This window comes from Acomys minous (assembly GCF_964271855.1).
Source record: "Acomys minous genome assembly, chromosome: 11".
Taxonomy (NCBI): domain Eukaryota; kingdom Metazoa; phylum Chordata; class Mammalia; order Rodentia; family Muridae; genus Acomys; species Acomys minous.
In genome coordinates this window covers 66,611,558-66,631,986 of record NC_140492.1, presented here as the reverse complement: position 1 = coordinate 66,631,986, position 20,429 = coordinate 66,611,558, and the positions used below count along the sequence as shown (strand labels likewise).

The following is a 20,429-nucleotide window of genomic DNA, read 5'->3' as shown; positions in this document are numbered from 1 at the left end:
GGTGAAGGGTTGAGGAGTTACTGGCTTCTGGGCTAACTCCACAAATTGCTTTGTGTCCTGGGCGCCCTGCATGAGGAGTTCTGTGCTGCTGTTGCGAGAGATCTCTCTCTCTCTCTCTCTCTCTCTCTTTTTTTTTTTTTCCTTTGGGTCTGTGAGTTCAGACACGAACTTTTGAAAACGCCTTTGTACGAAGCTCAGGTGTTAGACAGCCTAAGGTTCTAACTAGCTAAGAATCCAGTCTGTATCATTTGTAAAAGATTTATATCTGTTGCTGATTATTATATGTGTGTGTCCACGTGAGTAGGCAGACACATGCGTCCTCTCAGAGTCTAGAAATGTATGTCAGATCTCCTGGAGTCAGTCATGGGCAGCTGTGAGCCACTCAGTGTCGGTGCTGGGCAGAAAAACTTGGACCCTCTGCGAGAGGAGCCAGTGTTCTCAGCTGCAAAAGCACCTCCCAGTTGTATAACGATTAGACTATTGATATCATTATTTTACTTGAAGCTACACTTTGCCTTCAGCTACCTCTAGCTTTCGAATTTATTTATATCTCTCTGGAGTTCCAAGGACAAACTTGTCTCGCTCTTCTGGGAGTTACTGATGGAAGAAAGCCAAGGCTTTTTTTAATACTAGTGCATAAAGATTCATGTAAGAATATCAAAACATAGACCATTTCACTCTCTAAAATTAACCATGAATCTGTTTATGGTGACCATGGCAACAAGTGGGCAAATATATATATATACACGTACACACACACTAATCTACCTGTGGCTTAAGCTATATCAGAGCTTTAAGTTCCCAAACATGAGGGGTGAAGTTGTTGGTTAGACCTCATAGGCCTGTGTTAGGGCATAGACAGGCTGGTTGGTGCCAGACCAAGGTTGGCCACTGTAGGAACTAGAGGCAGTAGTGGAGTTAGTAGAGTGAGTGGTGAAACACAAAATCGGCTTTTTATATTTATGGGAGACAGGGTACTGCATTAGTTTCAGCACTGCAGTTTCTGTGAGTGAATCGTTGGGGTTGAACATTCTTCCAATGAAACCTCAGAAGGTTAGGGGTAATGGCCCCAAGGTTACTTTTTAACTCTGTGATGGTGATTTGGAAAACATCTGATCTCCAAGCCTCATATAAAAGAGACCTGACAGGCAGGTTCTGTGATAAGGGAGCATAGGCAGCCTCAGGGACCATGGAAGTCTCACACCGAGCAAAGCACAAGCTAGGGATCTGGAAAGGTCCTTAGCCAGTCAGCATATCCAGACAAGCTCTTCATAGTTTGCACAACCACTGCTGTCCTCACGCTCTGCCATCAGCATCTCTACTTCTTCCTCCGTCATTGCCACACCCAACGTGACAAGGACGTGACGGATTTCAGTACCCATGACATCACAAATACATGAAGGCCTTCACTCAGAATCCTCATAAGTTCCCTGGTCCTTCTTCTTGGCCACAGTCTGCAGCATGGACAGGAGGTGCAAAGTCCAGAACCCCCACAATCATCTCATCACTCCTGGGGTTCCCCAGGACCTTGAGCACCTCGGCATTGGTAGGGTTGTGGCCCAGAGCCTCCGTCACGTCCCTAAACTCCCTTTACAGGATTTTGGCATTATTGGTTGGGTCAAACAGCTGGCAGGCCTCCTCGAATTTTGTGGTCTGGTCTTTGGTGAAGTCACATGTCTTGGCTATACAGTTCTGTGGGACATTTTTTGGCAGTTTTGACCAGCTCTGATATTTTTGTTTGTTTGTATTTTGTTTTTGTTTTTTGACATAGGGTTTCTCTGTGTACCACTGGCTGTCCTGGACTCGCTTTGGAGACCAGGCTGTCCTCGAACTCACAGAGATCCGCCTGCCTTTGTCTCCCTGAGTGCTGGGATTACAGGTCGTGCCACCGTGCCTGGCTTCTAATGATTTTTAATTCCCAACCAGAAGTGACTTTGTGTTTGAAAGTACTTGGTAAAATATAAAATGTACTCTAAATGGAGAGATTACTGGGAATCACATTGAAAAGCACGTTCTTTCTAAGTCTGAAACATCCCTGCAAACAGCCAAAGTAGCGTCCATGAAAACTCTGGCCTTCCATGCTTTTTTGTGGTGAGTTTGTAATGGATCCTTTTCATTCAAGAATCTCTTTTTAAAATCCAGGAAGTGTGTTAATAGGCCAGATAATTTCACCAAACTAAAGGGCCTTCGGGGACATGCACTATATGTACCAGTTAGCATTTTCTGTGTAACAAACCAGTGTGAGGCTGAGTGGCATAAAATAATTATCACCCCTTCTATTTCTTGGTTAATAATTTCAGCTGGGATCAACTCCATAGCAACTTCTTGTGAACTTGTCTTGGTGTCTCACACAGTGTGAACTTGCCTTGGTGTCTCAGACAGTGTGAACTTGCCTTGGTGTCTCAGACAGTGTGAACTTGCCTTAGTGTTTTCAGACAGTGTGAACTTGCCTTAGTGTTTTCAGATGGCGTGGGCTTGCCTTGGTGTTTCAGATAGTGTGAACTCGCCTTGGTGTCTCAGACAGTGTGAACTTGCCTTGCTGTTTCAGACAGTGTGAACTTACTTGCCTTGGTGTCTCAGACAGTGGGAACTTGCCTCGGTGTGTCAGACACTGTGAAACTTGCCTTGGTGTTTTCAGACAGCTACAGTCAGCAGCTCAGTTTATGGCTGATTGATCCTGAAGGTTAGATAATATGTCTCTGGCATATAGCAAGCTAACCCAGGCTTTTCCACATGGTGAGAGGCTAGGAGCAGAGGCCACAGGGCTCCTTACTATCTAAGATCAAAAGTACACCATTGCACTTCTGCCATCTTCCTCTATTGGTCAAAACAAAGTCAGTCCAGATTTTGAAAGGTCAGTAAACTCTACTTCTTTATGAGAAGAAAATAGCAAAGTCATATTGTGATGATATATACATATGCAACAGGTCAGATTATCATTGCCACCTGAGGAAGTGTTTGTTGCCCAAATTAATGCCAACTTTTGCTTAAAGGTTAAATTTGTTATTTATAGTCCATGATATTTCAACAGAGTATAGTATGTTGTTTTTTTTTAAACAAAAAAGCAGTTTGTAACACAAAGCATATACAAGTCATACAGAAAGTGAAAATAAATGAAATTTTTCTCTCATCTTTGCTGAGAGCTTGCTTCTGTCTAACCGGTGCATTCCCATTGCCTTGATGTATCGGTTACTTTTCTCGCTGCTATAACAAAGTCCTTCACAGAAGCAACTTAAAGGAGGAAGGGTTTATCCCGGCAGCCATCATGGTGGGGAAGTTACAGCAGCAAGAGCATGACATGGCTAGTCACACTGCATCTGCTTTCAAGGAGGAGAAAGAAATGACTGCTGGTGCTCCAACTTGCGCTCTCTCCTTTCTCAGTCCAGGATGCCAGCAGATGGAAAGGCACTGCCCACATTGGCTGTGGTTTATATTCAGAACATACAAATGGCTAGGCACTCCTAGCCCATGAGTGCCATGAAACAGGAACTATTATATCTGCAGGGACAAGTTCATGACGCTTAAGGGAACTGTCAAAGGTCAAAAGTCAAGTGGCAAGACTGGAATGTTCATAGGCAGCTGTTCAGGTTTATGCTAGTACTCTCTTTTGGATGGTTGGCTGGTTTCATTGGTTGATTGGTTTGGATTTTAGACAAGGCTAACTGGAAAAAAAAAAGTCACGCTACCTTTGAATTCACAATGTCTACTCCCCACCATACATACATAACACCATAAGTACAAGGGTAGGTTTATTTTTTTTTTATTTAATTTTTATTTTTATCATTACCTTGGTTTTTGGTTGGTTTTGGTTTTTCAAGACAGGATTTCTCTGTGTAGCCTTAGCTGTCCTGGACTCACTTTGTAGATGAGGCTGGCCTCAATCTCACAGAGAGCCACCTGCTTCTGCCTCCCGGTGCTGGGATTACAGGAGTATGGCACCACGCCCAGCTCTCATTACTTTGTTTTAAGACAGGGTCATACTATACAGTGCAGGCTGGCCTGGAACTCACTATGGAGACCAGGCTGGCCTAGGAGTCACAGAGATCCACTTGCCCCTGCCTCCTGAAAGCTGAGATTTAAGGCAAGTGCCACAGTACCTAGCTATATTTCAAAATTAATTCACATGGATGAATTAATATTGTTACTTGGCAATTTCATGCATCTCTCTACATATAATGCATTCTGATTACTCTGTCCTTGACAATCTCTCTTATATCCCACCGTCCCTATCAGGCCTCCCTTTCCCCTGCCTGCCTCTTTTATGACTTTTTAGTTTTATTTTGTGACCTATTTAGTTTAACTACCGTTATCGATGTGACCACTGGATTAGAAGTGCCCATCCATTGGAGCCCGGTGAAGTCACTGGTAGGTTCGAAACTTGAGACAATTATTTCCGTACACTGGAATCTATCAGCCAGTAGCAAATAGTTCATCCGTGAGCAGGGGGGGTCCCTTATTCTTTCCCCTCCAGGCCCGACTCTTGATAGGCCCGTTCTTGCAGACTCAGGACAGATACAGACAGCTGCTATGAGTTCAGGGTTGCAACGGCTGTGTATTGCCCAGCAGATGACATGGAGCTCTCTTCTAGCTCTGACATTCTTTCTTCCTCCCTCTTCTGCAATGTTCCCTGAGCCTTAGAAGGAATGATGCACAAGCCTTGTTTAGGGATGGATACACAGTCATCTATTAGCATCTTGCTCAGCAATGTGTTCCTGTGCTCTCCGCCACTCACTTCCAGGAAGTAAAGGCTTCTCTGATTAAAGCTGTGAGTCAAATTTGCACCAACACATACCTAGAGCGCAGCCTGACACTACATCAACTTATTTAAACAACAGTAGTCCTGCCCCCTGCTAGGGTCTATGTTCTCCCCAACCATGGGTTTGGGGTCAGCTCTACAATACCAAGAATGAAATCCCAGTACTGTGGAATGGACCTAAGATCCAGTCAGAAAACCGGTACTCAACTCACCTTAGTGCCAACATTGCACAGGTGGACACAGCTTGCTTAGGGAGACAGCCTGGGTCTTGAGGTTCGTATCTGGGCAGGGCCACTGATGCCTTTTTCTCCTTCAGCAGTCTGCACGGCTACCCATGAGAGCTAGCTGGTAAAAAGGAAGCTTCCAGCTCAGTATCAAGCTGGTTGTCTCCAAATCACAACTCCTAGGTGGGCAGTGTCTTTAGCAGTAAGATTTTACCATTTAGTTCCTGTGGGTAATCAAGAGGAATGGCAAAACCTGTAGTGTTTTGAGGTCCTCTGTGATCTCCCCTGACCAACAACACATAAGGGGAGATTCCCACCCCTGGTACTGGGATTTTTGTTTCCTAACCCATGGCTTCGGGCTCTTAATCACTATGCTCATTGCTTCTTGCGGAAATGTGACTTAAGCGTAGAAATCCTTTAGCACAGATGGCCTTGTCTCACATAGGATCCACAAGGCTTTTTATAGTTTTAGTACCCTCTTGGTACACATAGGAAATTAGTTCCAGCATTTCTCACAGATAGCAAACAGTATGAATGCTCAAGTCCCTTACCTATAATGGCATGATATTTGCATACAAGCCACCTATATCTTCCCATGTACTTTAAATCTCTAGATTACTTGGAGTACCTAATACATGCAAATGCTCTGGTAAATGCTTATTATACTATATTGTTTAGAGAACAACAATGGAAAAGTTTGTAAATGTTAGTACTAACACTTCTTAAAATTCAAATAATTTTGTGTATAATTGATTGACTGTGGAAAAGGAGGACCAACAGCACAGATGTGACTTAATTCTGATTCTGTCTTTCCAGAGCTGACATTTGGAGAAGAATAAAGTTAAGATACAAGTAGAAAAACTTAAATGTAGCAAAATTTAAAAGTGAAATAAAAATGTAAAGTATTAAAACAGTGCCATGAGTGCCGGAGGGTAGGGAAATATTTTTTTTCCATGGGAATCTAGGTGGCTACACAGAAAAATAAAAATATGATTTTTCCCCATCCTTAGGCATCTGAGATAATGTATGAGAATGCATATTCTCATATGGGAAAACACTCAAACAATATCTGTGCAACATTTCTAGTTATGAGACTCAGTATTACTGACTATACAAAAGCATTCGGAGTATTAGTGACACTCCTTTTACAGGAGATTAAGAACATAATTGTGTGTGTGCATATATGGGGGCAGTATGTGCACGTGGGTACAGACGCCCACAGAAGCCAAGGGCATCAGATGTCCCTGGAGCTGGAGCTATTGGTGCTTGTGAACACTCTGGTGTGGGTTCTGTAAAGCAACTCTGGTCCTCTGCAAAGAGCAGTGCAGACTCTTTTTTTTTTTTCTATTTTTTTATTTTATTGAAAATATATTTTTTCATGCAATATATTCTGATTAGGACTTTCTTTTTTTTTTCTTATACATAAAGTTTTTTTTCTTTTTTTTTTTTTATCAATTTATTCTTGTTACATCTCAATGGTTATCCCATCCCTTGTATCCTCCCATTCTTCCCTCCCTTCCATTTTCCCCTTATTCCCCTCCCCTATGACTGTTCCTGAGGGGGATTACCTCCCCCTGTATATGCTCATAGGGTATCAAGTCTCTTCTTGGTACCTGCTGTCCTTCCTCTGAGTGAAACCTACAAGAAGAACATAATGAAAGGCAGATTTGGGCCTAAGGGTCCTGCTCACACTATGGCACCAGCCAAGGACAATACAGGCGGTAAACGTTAAACCCCTACCCAGATCTAGCCAATGGTCAGAACATTCTCTACAGTTGAGTGGAGAGTGGGATATAACTTTCTCAAGTACTCTGGTGCCTCACATTTGACCATGTCCCCTGGAGGGGGAGACCTGGTGGCACTCAGAGGAAGGACAGCAGGTTACCAAGAAGAGACTTGATACCCTATGAGCAGTGCAGACTCTTAACTGCTCAGTCATCTCTAAGGCCTCTCTTGATGCGTTTTAACTACAATGCATTAGAAAGTCAACTCAGCAATCATTGATAGGAATACCACATAGATAAGTCAAAACTATCAATTATAACGTTGTAAATAAATGTTAGCTATCCATGGTTACATGGATGGGATGGTAGGTTTTTTGTGGTGTGGACCCTATACAGTTTGTAATACAGCTACAAACCCAGCAGAGTTTCAATATACTTTTCACTGCATGTGTTAAAAGTTGGTCATTTAATTAGAGCTGGAGACACAAACTATGAACAAAGTAGAGCTTTTCTAAACTTTCAACTGCTGCCTGATAAAGTGTAATTAGTGATTGCTTGTCACAAAGAGGGACTCTTTTAGAAACTGGGCTTGCTGAGTCAAGCCTGCTCATGGACTGGCCCCCTAGACAGAGGTTAATTGGGGACAGCTGTGGCTGCATAAGGCGTGTTTTCACTTGAGAAGGCCAACCGCTCATAGGGGACAAGTTTGGCTCTAAGTCTTCCTAAAAAGAAAAGACTAACACCATAGGAGAGTGGTGATGTGAGGACAGAGATGGACTCAGACTGAACTCCATGTAACTCCTCAAGCATTGCTCATAATCATGGGGCTTTGACGCTAGAACGCTTGAACCACAGCATCAGAAGCCTCTGAAAGCAAAACATGGCTTCAGCATCACTGTCAAATTACAGAGGGCAGGCTGGGCACGGCGTCGCAGGCCTGTAATCCCAGCACTCTGGGAGGCAGAGGCAGGCAGATCTCTGTGAGTTCGAGGCCAGCCTGGTCTCCAAAGTGAGTCCAGGACAGTCAAGGCTATACAGAAAAAAAAAAAGAAAAAAGAAAAAAAAAGAATTATAGAAGGTAAGACTAAATGGGCCTTAGCAATCTCGCATCTCTCGATCCAAACTCATTTCTTGCAACTTTAGAACAAACTATTTCTCTAGAACCAAGGAAGTAACATGCCCACAGTAGGAGTGTCCGAGTGTGTTTGCGCCTGTACAAAGTAACCTATGACTTCAATGTGTCAGTTCCAGAATAAAACGCAGTGGACCACATAAGCAAAATATACAATAAGAAAACATACAGACAAACAGGTAAATACTGTTGGAGAAATTAAGAGCATAGCACTATTACTCTTGCAGAGGACCAGAGTTGGATTCACAGCACCCACTTTTGGGGCTCACAGAACCACTTGAAAGTCCAGGTTCAGGGGATCCAACACACTCTGGCTGTGGTAGACATCTATTCTCAGGTACATATAGACACATGCACACAGACACAGAAATAAACCTTTTTATTTTATCTTATTTTATTTTATTATTTATTTTTATTTGGTTTTTCCAGACAAGGTTTCTCTGTGTAGCCCTGGCTGTCCTAGACTCACTTTGTTGACCAGGCTGGCCTTGAACTCACAGCGATCCACCTGCCTCTGCCTCTCTAGTGCTGGGATTAAAGGTGTGTGCCACCACATTCAGCTGAAATAAACGTTTAAAAAAGGAGGGAGGGGAACAAGATTATTTTCCAGAGATTTTTCTTTTTTGTCTTTTCAGAGCTATTTACACTGACTGTCTAGATATCCTAGGCAAACATAAAGAAGTGCTATAGTGCCTACAAGAGAAAACAAACAAACAAACAAACAAAAATGTCATGCTCTTGAATTCCATTTCAGGCCTGCCCAAACACCATGACAAATGACCAGTCGTCCACTGAACTATCACTTATTGATGCATATTATCATCGGTGTTTTCAGGACAGCAAGAGGCCTTCAGGAGCTCACCATACAGTATTACTACGGCTACTACCATGACTACAGCTGTTACTGCTGCCTAGAAAAAAGTTAAGAGGCATATAGATCCAGAGATGGATAGAATCTCAGTGAGCCGGCTTTTAGGGAAGTCTTAGGGAGCTTCACACCTGGGCTGCCTTTGAAGGACTATATGTATTCCTGGGGGGTGGGGTGGGGGGGGCGGGGAATATTCTTTTTTCTATGTGTATATGGGTTGTATTATGGTATATCTGTATCTATATCTATATCATACATATATATGTACATATGCATATATGCATATATATCATACTACAATAAATACACACAGATAAAGAGAAAATATGCATATATATCATATATATGCATGTATGCATATCTCATAATACAACACACATAATATATGTCATATGCAGGAATATGTGTATCCATGTGTGCCAGTGTATATGGAGCCCAGAGGTTGTCTTCCTTGATGGCATTACCCATGTTTTGGTAAGTCTTTCACTGAATCTGGAGCTTAAAGATTGGCTAGGTTAGATGGCCAGTGAGCTTATGGACTCTGCCTGTCTCACCTCACTGGGTTTAGAGATGTGTGCCACCCAGGTACTTATATGGGTACTTATATGGGAACACAAGTTCTCCTGCTGTGTGGCAGGCACTTTACCTTAATGAATCATCTCCCTAGTCCCAAAAGGGGGATATTCTAGGAAACATAGACACAGCCATGAGCTAGAGTCATCAGAATAAAGCAGAGAAAAAGGCGTTCTGAGAGCCACTGCTGCCAAGGAAGAAGACTTAGGGGAATCATCATAAGTGAGCCACAATTTGCCTCCTTGTCTAGATATTTTTCATCATGCTAGAAAACATTCTATAAACATTGGCCATCTGCACTGCCTATCCTAATCATTATTTCAAAAGAAGTAATAATTTTCCATCACTTTAATAATTTGCTCTGACTTGGTAGGGTGCCACATTCCCACAATCCCAGTGCTCAAGAGGCAGAGGCAGGAGGATCACTACAATCTGGGGGCCAGCCTGGTCTACATAGAATGTCCCCAGGCTAACCAGTGCTGCATATTGAGATCCTAACTCAGAAGCCAAAACTGAAAACAAAATTTGCTCTATTTCTTTCCAGTACTTTCTTTCATGAATATAATAGGTATATTAACTACAACAACACCAAGAATGCTCTAATTACATTTGAGTTCTTCTGAGCTATGCACAGTCTTAGGTGTGAGTTAAGAAAGACCTTTAGGGGAAATACTTTTCTAACTATAGGGGTTAATTCTGTCAGTGTTCTTAGCATGATGGAAGATATGGGAAGACACGAATACTTTTACCACATGCTTGTGAGGGAGCACTGATCTATCTGTGTGCCCAGGAAAACATCCTATGTTGTGTCTTTGTGGGGAACCTTGACTGGTGGGCATGTCCCCTGTAGGCCTCTTGACAAGGGGGCATATGCAGTTTGCCAGCCATTTATGTCATGGCTTCTCCAATCCTGAGTTCTTACTTGTGGCTCTCCTCTTTGGCCATACAGTACACCCTGAGCTAGTGCCCCTTACACTGCATGTGTATAGGAGTTCCCCTAGCATCCAACTCAAAGGCAGGACCAGACTCACTAGGCATAGGTCTCTTTGCTGCGAGGTGAGAGTGTCTGCTCCAGGCATTGACCAAATTAGTGCTGAAGGAAACAGAGCAGAACTTCTGCTTTCCCAGGTAGTACCTGCTCCTCAGGAAACTAGAGGTACAGTGACATCTCCAGGCAGCAGGTGTGCCAGGTGTGTTGCATTGGCCAGCTAAATAGCTTTATGCCATAGAGTGGACATTAAGGTCACTTGATATCATCATCATAATTTATTTCCTGCTTCTGTTGTCATACACATATATATACACACATGCATGCACACATGCACGCACATACATATGTATATGTACTCACTATGTAGATCAGGCTGACCTCAAACTCACAGAGATCTGCTTGCCTCTGCACCTCAGGTGTTATTATAAATGTATTTTGAGTAGCTATTTGAACAGACCTCATAGCTGTCTTGTTTTCTACTTCCCTTTCCTTTAATGACTGATCATTCTGTCCTCTCCATGTGAGTCCTGGCCAATTCTATTCCCACTGAGGAGCTGACCATCCTACTCCATTTCTGCCTTAATTCAGGGTCTCTTCATGCCTCTCTCCTACGCAGGTCTGTGACTGGGGCTGCTGTAGTCTAGTCTGAGAAAGCAGAAATAGAAATCTAGTGGGCCAAGGGATGACTGCATAATAATCTCTGTAGGATGCATGCTTTGCCCCAAGTGTAGTTCATGGCTCTACCACTTTGTCACGTGACACTTCTTTTTAAAGTCTTATTTAGCCTATTGCTTCTTTTCTGTTTGTTGTTGTTTTGTTTTGTTGTTGTTTGTTTTGGTGTGTTTTGGTTTTTCGAGACAAGGTTTATCTGTGTAGTCTTGGCTGTCCTGGACTCGCTTTGTAGACCATGTTTTGTTTTGGTGTGTGTGTGTGTGTGTGTGTGTGTGTGTGTGTGATGGGTATACAGGGGCCAGTGGGAGGCAGAAGACAGCCATAGATGTCCTGGAGCTGGAGACACATTTAGATGTGGGCACTGGGGAACAAACTCTGGTCCTCTAGAAGGACAGTATGTGCTCCTAACCACTGAGCCATTTCCCCTCCTTCTGCTTTCGTTAGCACTTGTCTATCTTTCTACTCCCCAAGACCTGAGTACACCTCCTCTAAGCTCCTGTATGTAGGGAACATGTAAAACAAAGAGGAGAAAGTATAGTAAAAAGAACATATGTTGGTGGTGATAAGTGAAACAGTGTGCTTGCTATGACAAGAAACGACATAAGTTATCCACCTGAACCTAACGATAAGCATAATGTAAAGTGAGTGACATAACCCAATTACTTCATTGGTTAAGAGGGGGTACAACTCCTCCCAACATAGGTATGGTATACAAGCTGAGTACAAGACCTCTTCAGGCTGGCCTTGAAGTTTACCAACTGAGACCATGCCACTGTACTGATCAAGTTGAGCACACGTCCCCAAGTCCAAAGGCCCATTGGAGACCAGACCAACCACACTGGGGCCCAGACCTAGAGAAAGAAGCCCACTGTGGACCACTCAGCACATGAGAACAGATCTCGAGCTTTACCTGTGAAGCCACTGTCCATGCTACAGTTGTAACTCAGCCGACTAGGAGAGGTCCTGGGATGGCTGAGTGAAGTGTGATGCGTGTGTGTCTAATAAAGCATATGTAAAATCTCAATGCTTGTCTCCTTGAGGTTCTCCCTTCCCTCAACTCCCGACATCATTAACACCCCATCTTATCCATATCTTAACATATCACTCCCTATAGTAATTGAACATGTTGTGTTTGAAGCTTCAACTAGTCTATATTAACCTCTTGGCAATGTAGAGTTTCCTGATAAATCTCTAATATTTAGTCAAACATCTGCTTTTAGTAGGTACTTGAAATATTTAAGAAAGAATAAAAGATAATAGAATGCAACTATTTCCCACTTTTAAGCACACTTGGCACTTTCAAGTATAATAACTTTATGCTTTGTAAAGTATCTGTATGTCACTTATAGCTTCTGCTTTCTTTAACAGTAGGATTCATGACTGCTTCAAAGATTGCACAGGATCATCTGACTCATGAAAGGTTTGTGTGAGGAAGTCCTAGGCTTCAGGACAAACAAGACTCTAGCCCCTGAATTTATCCACATTTGAAAAGGGTAATTATTTTGGCCAGTGTTTCTATTGCTACGATGAAACATCATGACCAAAGCAACCGGGAAGGGAAGGGTTTACCTGGCTTACACTTCTACAGTATTGTTCATTGTTGGAAAAAAGTCAGGACAGGAACTCAAACAGTGCAGGAACCTGGATGCAAGAGCTGGGGCAGAGGCCATCTATGTTGATGGATGCTCCTTACTGGCTTGCTCTTCATGGCTTTATCAACCTGCTTTTTTACAGAACCCAGACCACTAGCTCAGGGATGGCCCCACCCACAATGGGGTGGAGCCCTCCCCATCCATTACTATTTAAGAAAATGCAGCTTGCCTGCAGCCTTTTTAAATTGAAGTTTCCTCCTCTCAGATGCCTTTAGCTTGGGTCAAGTTGACATAAGACTATCCAGTACAGAGATGCTACCAATAACGGGTCATCATCCTATCTAACAAGTTGCAATGGGTGTTTTAGACTTTGATTCAAAACTGAAGGTACCAGATCAGGGAGAGTTTCTGGCATTGTATCCACTATCCAGAAGGACAAGATGAGATCAAAGGGTTTTTTTTTGTTGGTTTTTTGTTTGTTTGTTTGTTTTGTATTTTTTGTTTTTATCTCATAGGCAACTGCTAAACAGAGGGTTAGTGACAGGGACAGATAATTGCCCAGGATTCTTAAGTCTCCATTCTTTGCCCCAGTGAAAGCTGCTTGCCTTTTGATGAAGTGGGATACATGCCATAGGAGATGTAGCTATTTAGATAATTTTGTGAGTTCTAATAATTAGTCGTCATAAAATTGAAGGAAACAAAATCAAATCTGTTTCTTCTTGTTTCTGCCAGAGTGATCAAGTGCAATCCTTTAACTACAATCAAAGGTAGGATAAAATGTCAGAGCCATGCGCCTTAGAGAATTTAATTAAGGATTCTATCCTTAGCCCTGTGTAGCAGCGCTTTTCTTCTTTAAAGAAAAATACTTGGGCGTGTAGACAGCAATTTGGTAATCTTTACTTTAAGAACTTAATGATGGAAAGTTATCCATGCTCTGGGGAAATCAAGGCTTGTATGTATTAAATTCAGGTCAGTCTGAGGTTTGGATTACCTTTTCTTAGTTATAGATTGACCAATGAAGGGCCAAACAGACCACAAGAAAACACTGGAGGTTACCTTTGAAAGTAGAGGACCACGGAATGGAACTTGGAAAAGATGTGTGAAGAACCATGAACTTGAGCCCAGCAGTGGTGGTTCACGCTTTTAATCCCAGCACTCGGGAGGCAGAGGCTGGCGGATCGCTGTGAATTTGAAGCTAGCCTGGTCTACAGAGTGACTCTAGGACAGCCAAGGGTACACAGAGAAACCCTGTCTTCAAAAACAAAACACCACCACCAGAAAAAGGATCATGAACTTAGGCTAGAGTGCCTTTAATCCCAGCACCAGGAAGGAAGAAGGCCAGTGTGGTTTATATAGCAGTTTACAGGCCAGCCAAGGCTACATGGTCACAGCCTGGTTCAAAATAAATAAACGATGGTAAACTCAGGTACCAAGCCTATGCATTTGCATGGTGTTCAGTTTCCAAGGAACTGTCTTACTCTCCCCACAAAGAGACAAAGGAAGGTGGGGCAGGAATTAGATGAATGAATAAGTGACTGGGTGGGTGACTAAGGCTCAGGAAGAAGAAAATGCCTGCAGGAGACCACACCTTCACCTGCAGAGTCAGAAGCAGAGCCCAAGTCTCCACCACTGTAGCCTTAGCATCCTCTATGAGAAACTTCTTGGATTTACAGATGCTGTATAACTGCTTATGTTTCTGTTCTTGAGAACCTGGAGGGCTCCAGTGTTTCCTCTGATTCTCTGTCTCATGGCGTTCATAGTCAAATAGAAACCTGGTAATAAACTATCAAAATGAAAGAAAAGTAGAAGGCCAGAGCCTTCTTGGTAACTCAGGTTCAAGACTGCAACCAGCTAGAACACTGGTTCTCGGCCTGTGGGTCACCGCCCCTTTTGGAAGCCACAGATCAGATATCCTGCATATCAGTTATTTACATTATGATTTGTAGCAGTAGCAACATTACAGTCATAAGGTAGCGACGAAAATAATTTTATGGTCGCGGGTCACCATAACACGAGGAACTGTGTTAAAAGGTCGAAGTGTTAGTAAGGATGAGATGCACTGAACTAGGCGGGGGATCTGGAGCTAAAGGGGATCAGGAGGAAAAGAAGGCTCCCTCCTGCATGAGTCAGCTCAGGGGAGGAGTGCCACTCTGCAAACAGACAACACCAGCCCCTTCGGCTTGAAAAGATCATTGAAAAAATGATGCAAACACAGAGGCTGGAGAGTTGGCTCAGCAGGTTAGAGACCTTGGTGCTCTTGCAAGCACCGAGGACTGGGGGGGTGGGGGGGATTCCATCTCTAGCATTCACGTGGTGACTCATGTGTCTGTCACTCCAGTTCCAGGGGACCCGTGGCCCCCCTCTGATCTCCACAGGCACCAGGCATGTACATGTTATGCAGGCCAAAAATTTATTCACATAAAATGTTGTAAATTAAAATCTAAAAATGGAAACATGCCCCATTATTTATTATAGAAAATTTTTTATTCAGGTTTGTTTATTTCAACATTATTAATATTGTATATTTGGACCACACAAATTTTTTCTGGTATTTGGTAGAGTCCATTCAATGCCAGTGTTAGTAAGTTCATAAAAGTATACAGCATAGATCTTTTTTTTTTCTTCTTCTTGAAATTATCCTTGAAAATACTTTAGAAAGTGTCACTTCGGAGCTCATTACCATCTCTTTACCCTTTGACTTTGGGACTGGTCACTGTCCCAGCAGCTAACTTTTAGCTGGGGGCATGTTGAATAAAATATGGGAAGTTTTTTATTAAAATTGTTTTTCATACAAAGCCAGGCACGGTGGTGCATACTTGTAATCCGAGCACTTAGGGACGTAGAGGCAGGCAGATCACTGTGAGTTCCAGGCCAGCTTGGTCTACAAAGCCAGCTCAGGACAGCCAAGGCTACACAAAACAACAACAACAAAAAATTCCATACAATATATTTTGATATTCACTCCTTTCCCAAGCTCCTCCCAGATCTTCCCAACTGATCCAACTTCAACTTTATATTTCCTTTTTCTTGATCTTTCTAAAAAACAAGCAAACAGACAGACAAAAAGACAAAAACTCAAAAGTCAAAAAAATTGAAAATCAAAACAAACAACAGCAACAAAAGAAAAGTACTAAGGCAAAAATAACAAAACAAAAACAAAAAGCCCACAAAATACCACAATGCCACCATTCTAGAGAAAGGAGTCGGTAAACAAAGCAGACTAAAATCATGCAACAGCCAACTTTACTCAGCGCCTCAGACAACTTATACTCCGAGTAAAGTTCTCATGAGTTCAAGCTTTATACAATCACAAGGACAGCCTGCATGATGTAAAAACCTTATTTTTCCATAGAGGAATATAAACATTTAATTGAATAAGAATAGCAAGCAATAATGAGTAATCTGAAATACACTCACTCCTATCCACTATGCTGGGGAGGAACACGGGAAACATTCCAAGAACAATCCTATGTTTTGAAGAAACCCACCGAGGTCACAAGACTCTTTTCTTGGAGTGTTCTCACAAGCACTCAGAATTCTCCTTAAATGACTCCATCCATTCCTGGACCATGTTCTGACACTACAATATCTATTTTGTGTTGGCCAACTACTCCTGGGCATGGGACCTGCCCTGGAGTGTGGTGCGCATGCTCAGTGACACTCTTAGCTTCTTGGTTAGGGGTGGGACTTGGTGTCCACCTCTCCTTCTCAGGGCTGGAGTTTTGTGAATCTGTACAGGTGTTTTATACTATCTGTGAGTTCATATGTGTATCAGTCCTGTTGTGTCTGCAAGATGCTTTTTCCTTGAGGTCATCTTTACAATCTTCCAGCCTGCTTTTCTACAGAGATCCCTGAATCTTGAGGGAAGGGGTTTAATAAAGACAGCTCCTTTAGGGCTGAGTGTTCTCTCCGTCATAATTACCATCCACTGAAAGAAGGGGCTTGTATGATGAGCGCTGGATGATGCATTTACTTATGGGTATAGCGATGCACCATTAGGAGTTATTATTGCTGTGCTCTTTTATCACAACAGTAGGTTGCCCCTCGGGGCCAGTGACCTCTTTTTTTTTTTTTTGTAAGATTTATTTATTTATCATATATGCACAGTGTTACACCAGAAGAGGGCACCAGATCTCATTATAGATGGTTGAGAGCCATCATGTGGTTGCTGGGAATTGAACTCAGGACCTTTGGAAGAGCAGGCAGTGTTCTTAACCTCTGAGCCATCTCTCCAAACCCCCTGCCAATGACCTCTTTAGTCTCAGGTTCTTGATAATTTTAGCAGCGTCGGGTATAGATTTCATCTCAAGGAGTGAGCCTTAAAGTCAATCAAAACACGGATGATTACTCTGCTAATATTTGTGCCACCATTGCAACTAGTATATCTCGCAGTCAGGTTGCTGTATGTTGCAGGGTTTATAGGTGGGTGATATTAATGATTACTTTTTCCTCCAGTAATACCTCTCAATACCATGATCATTTGTCACTGGGGTAAAGCTTCTAGTTAGGCACCACCTTGATCTCTCCATGTTTGATGACAAAAGTAAGTGGTGTCTTCAACAACAGGGCCTTACCACCATGTTGTGGAGAGTAAATAATAGGCTGGCAGTAGCCTGTGATGTTTGGGGCTGGTCTGTCAGATCCCTTTGGACAATGACTGAATAAGATATAACTCATTGCTGCTACTGGAGGTTTGACTTGGTAGCTTAATGCCATTGCCTAGTTAGGTTATTGTCTTTGCCATTGAATATGGGGCTATTTAAGCCCTAGCTTCAACTAGGTGAGAGGAGAATACTGTGAAAAAACAAGTAAAGTTGTGAAAGTCAGTGCAGGTCTCTGCTCATAAGAACCTTGTGGAGCCAGGCAGAGTAATACACACCTCTCAGGCCAGCAAGAGTGGGCAGATACTTGTGAATTTGAAGCCAGTCTTTGTTTAAATAGTGATTAAGTAGTGATTTCCAGGACAGCCAGAGCTACATGGTAAGTCCCTGTCTCAAACAGTCAATCAAACAAACAAACAAACACACAAAACCCCAAACCTTGTAAGAAAGCACTACCAGTGGCATTTCCACTGCCAAATATCACCTCACCATCTCTGCTCACACATTGGATCTGTAGATGTTAAAGATGCCAACGACTGGTTTCTGGATTCAGAAGGAGTATACTCCTAGTAGAGAGAAAGCTTTAGGTTAGAGTTGACAACTGATTGAAGAGGCGTTAGGAAGAGAGGGGGTCTCTGGATTGTGACTGGGTAGGTCAGCGTATCAGGAGGGGCGAGGCAGGCATGGAGATGCAGTGCTTTGAGCCATAGTAAATCTGATAGTTCTTACATAAAGGTCGGAAAACCAACCTATAATAAGCATTAACCCAGAGGATACCTAAACTGAGGTTATAAATGTGAAAATTATCCACATCAGCAATTTATGGTTAATATTGTGTTTATTTGCAACATAAGAGACCTAGAGTCATTCAATTTGTGGTCTCTTTTATGGCTTACAGGAACACTCTTTTATATATTAGTGCAAATGAGTGGGCAAAGGGGCAGGGCTATCAGTGTGGATAAACACATTGTTAACTGTTTTAAGCTAATAGCCCACGCCAGACTACCGAGTTTATTACTGAGTAGTACGGAATGGATTGCTGAGATTATCTGAGTGCAGGATGAGGCTTTATATCTTCCAAATACTTTGTAGAGGACTTGCCTCACAAAGACATATTGTCTTTGTCTTATTAGAGATGCATGAGAAAATGTGTGAAACACTTTATATAAGAAAAAGAGAAAAATCAGCCAGGAATAATCCTGCCATTTAAAGATCAATATCCTTAAGAATTTTGGAGCACCTATAAGGTCTCTTATGCTTTTACTCTATTTTAAAATATCAAATTATCGAGAGAAATGAAACTATGTGTCCACAGTGGGACTCACACAAGCATGTAGGAAGCAGATGAAGTCCTGACTGAATGTCTCTAACTGACAGGAGCACAGACATTTCAAAAACCTCAACGTTTCAAACCCATGGGAATGGCAAGGTCTTTCTTCCCCTGTGCAGGAAGTGTTGACCACAGATTCCTCTTCCATTTGCCTGCAGCCTGAGACTCTTTCCCTATAGAGACCCCCCTAATGTCATTAGTGGAGCCCTTCCTACCTCGTTATATAATGAACGTGTCAAGTTTCTGGGTTGTTGTCGGTGCTATTCTATCTGAGCACATGGCCTACCATCTTTTCCGCATGTGTCTCACGTTTTCATTTCCTGTCACGCCAGTCAGGTCAATTTCAAGGTTGTGTAGGTAGTAGGCAAATGCATATTCATATGAAAACATTTATAATAGTCTCCGCTAGAAAACAATCCCAATATTATTTGGCATAGGAATAAGCATAACAAGGCATATCCACAGACTAGTATATTGTTCCGCCATAACAAATAATCAATATATGATCAATAAGTATCAATATATGATGCCAAAACACAGGCAAACATTGAAAGTTAGAAAACATTAGGCTACATGAGTGAAAGTGCCTTCCAAAATCCACACATTGTATATGATTTACTCAAGTGACACTTCTAGAACAGTCAAACCTATACAGACAGAAAGTAGATAGTTGTTTGGGTCTGCAGGTGAGAATGAAGAATGACCACAAATAGGTGCTAGGTTACTTCCTGGAGACATGGAAAACTCCAATATTAGAATGCAGTAATGGGACTACAATCCTATAAATCATTAGATTTACTAAAAGTCACCTTACTGCTTCTACTGCACAAATGATAGTTCCATTAAACTATATATATATAAACTATAAATATAAAATATATAAATATTTTACTCAGTAATATATATTTATATAATATTTATAACTTAGTTTAATTGGTCATTTCATATGTAATCACACATATTGAGAGGCTCTACTATCTATCATCTGCAGCCTACCAATCATTTATCCTCCTTCTGTTAATCTAAAACTGTCTCAAGCCATGTGTGGTGGCACATGTCAGTTATCTCAGCACTTGTAGGATCAGACACTTTAGGTAAGCCCGGACTACATACATAGTAAGGTAGAGCCATTCAGTGTTAATTGGAAAGCCCTTTTCTAAAGAAATATAAATAAACAGACCCTCACCTTGGTGTCTGTGATGCCTACTGAGTGGATGACATTGTGGGTTACAGCCATGCAGTGAAGTTCATCCTAAGCCTGGTCCTTAGACTTCTGATGACCAAGAACCAGCAGATATTCTTCTGTAAAACCACCTAAAGGGACTGGTGGCTACCGATGGATACCTTGGCTGTACGATTTGAATCCTTGGCCACCATCCTCTATGTTCTGTGTCTGGTGTAGGAAAAGAAAGGTGTGCTCCACATTTGCATTCCCCAGTGGGCACTAGGCATCTCCAGGCTCGTCCAACACGGTCAAAGGGACTCACAGTGGCTCTAGTCCTTTCACTGAGTGTTCTAAGACAAGCTGTCTCAACAGCTTCCTCAGTCTTACAGACCTTTGTGTTAGCAGGTAGAGGGGTGATTGCATCTCCTTTTGCCAATTTTCTTCTTTCGAAACCTTATAGTTAAGGGTGTCCTATTTGCTTTGTTGTGACAAACACTGTGACCAAAAGCAGCTTGAGGAAAGGGTTTATTTTATCTCACAGGTTACATAGTCCATCATTTGTGCAAAACAGAGCAGAAAGTCAAGGCAGAAGCTTGAGACAGAAACCACAAAGGCACACTAATTACTGGCTTGCTCCCTGGCTCATGTTTAATGTCCTTTCTTCTTAAACAGTCCTAACCTATCAGCTTAAGGCTAGCACCGCCCACAATTGGCTAGGCTCTCCTCTATCAATTAGCAATCAAGAAAATGCTCCCACAGACATGCCTAGGTCAGTCTGATGGAGGTAATTCTTCAATGGAG

At 42.3% G+C, this 20,429-nt stretch overlaps 1 pseudogene across 1 annotated transcript; it reads right to left on the bottom strand.

Annotated features, from left to right (window-relative positions):
- Positions 1–1,247: 1,247 nt before the first annotated feature.
- Positions 1,248–19,840, bottom strand: LOC311608047 (myosin light polypeptide 6-like; annotated as a pseudogene). The gene is made up of 3 exons: positions 19,808–19,840; positions 14,121–14,315; positions 1,248–1,692 (listed from the first exon to the last, which is right to left on the bottom strand). The product of its transcript is annotated as a myosin light polypeptide 6-like (transcript).
- Between the last annotated feature and the right edge of the window lie 589 nt (positions 19,841–20,429).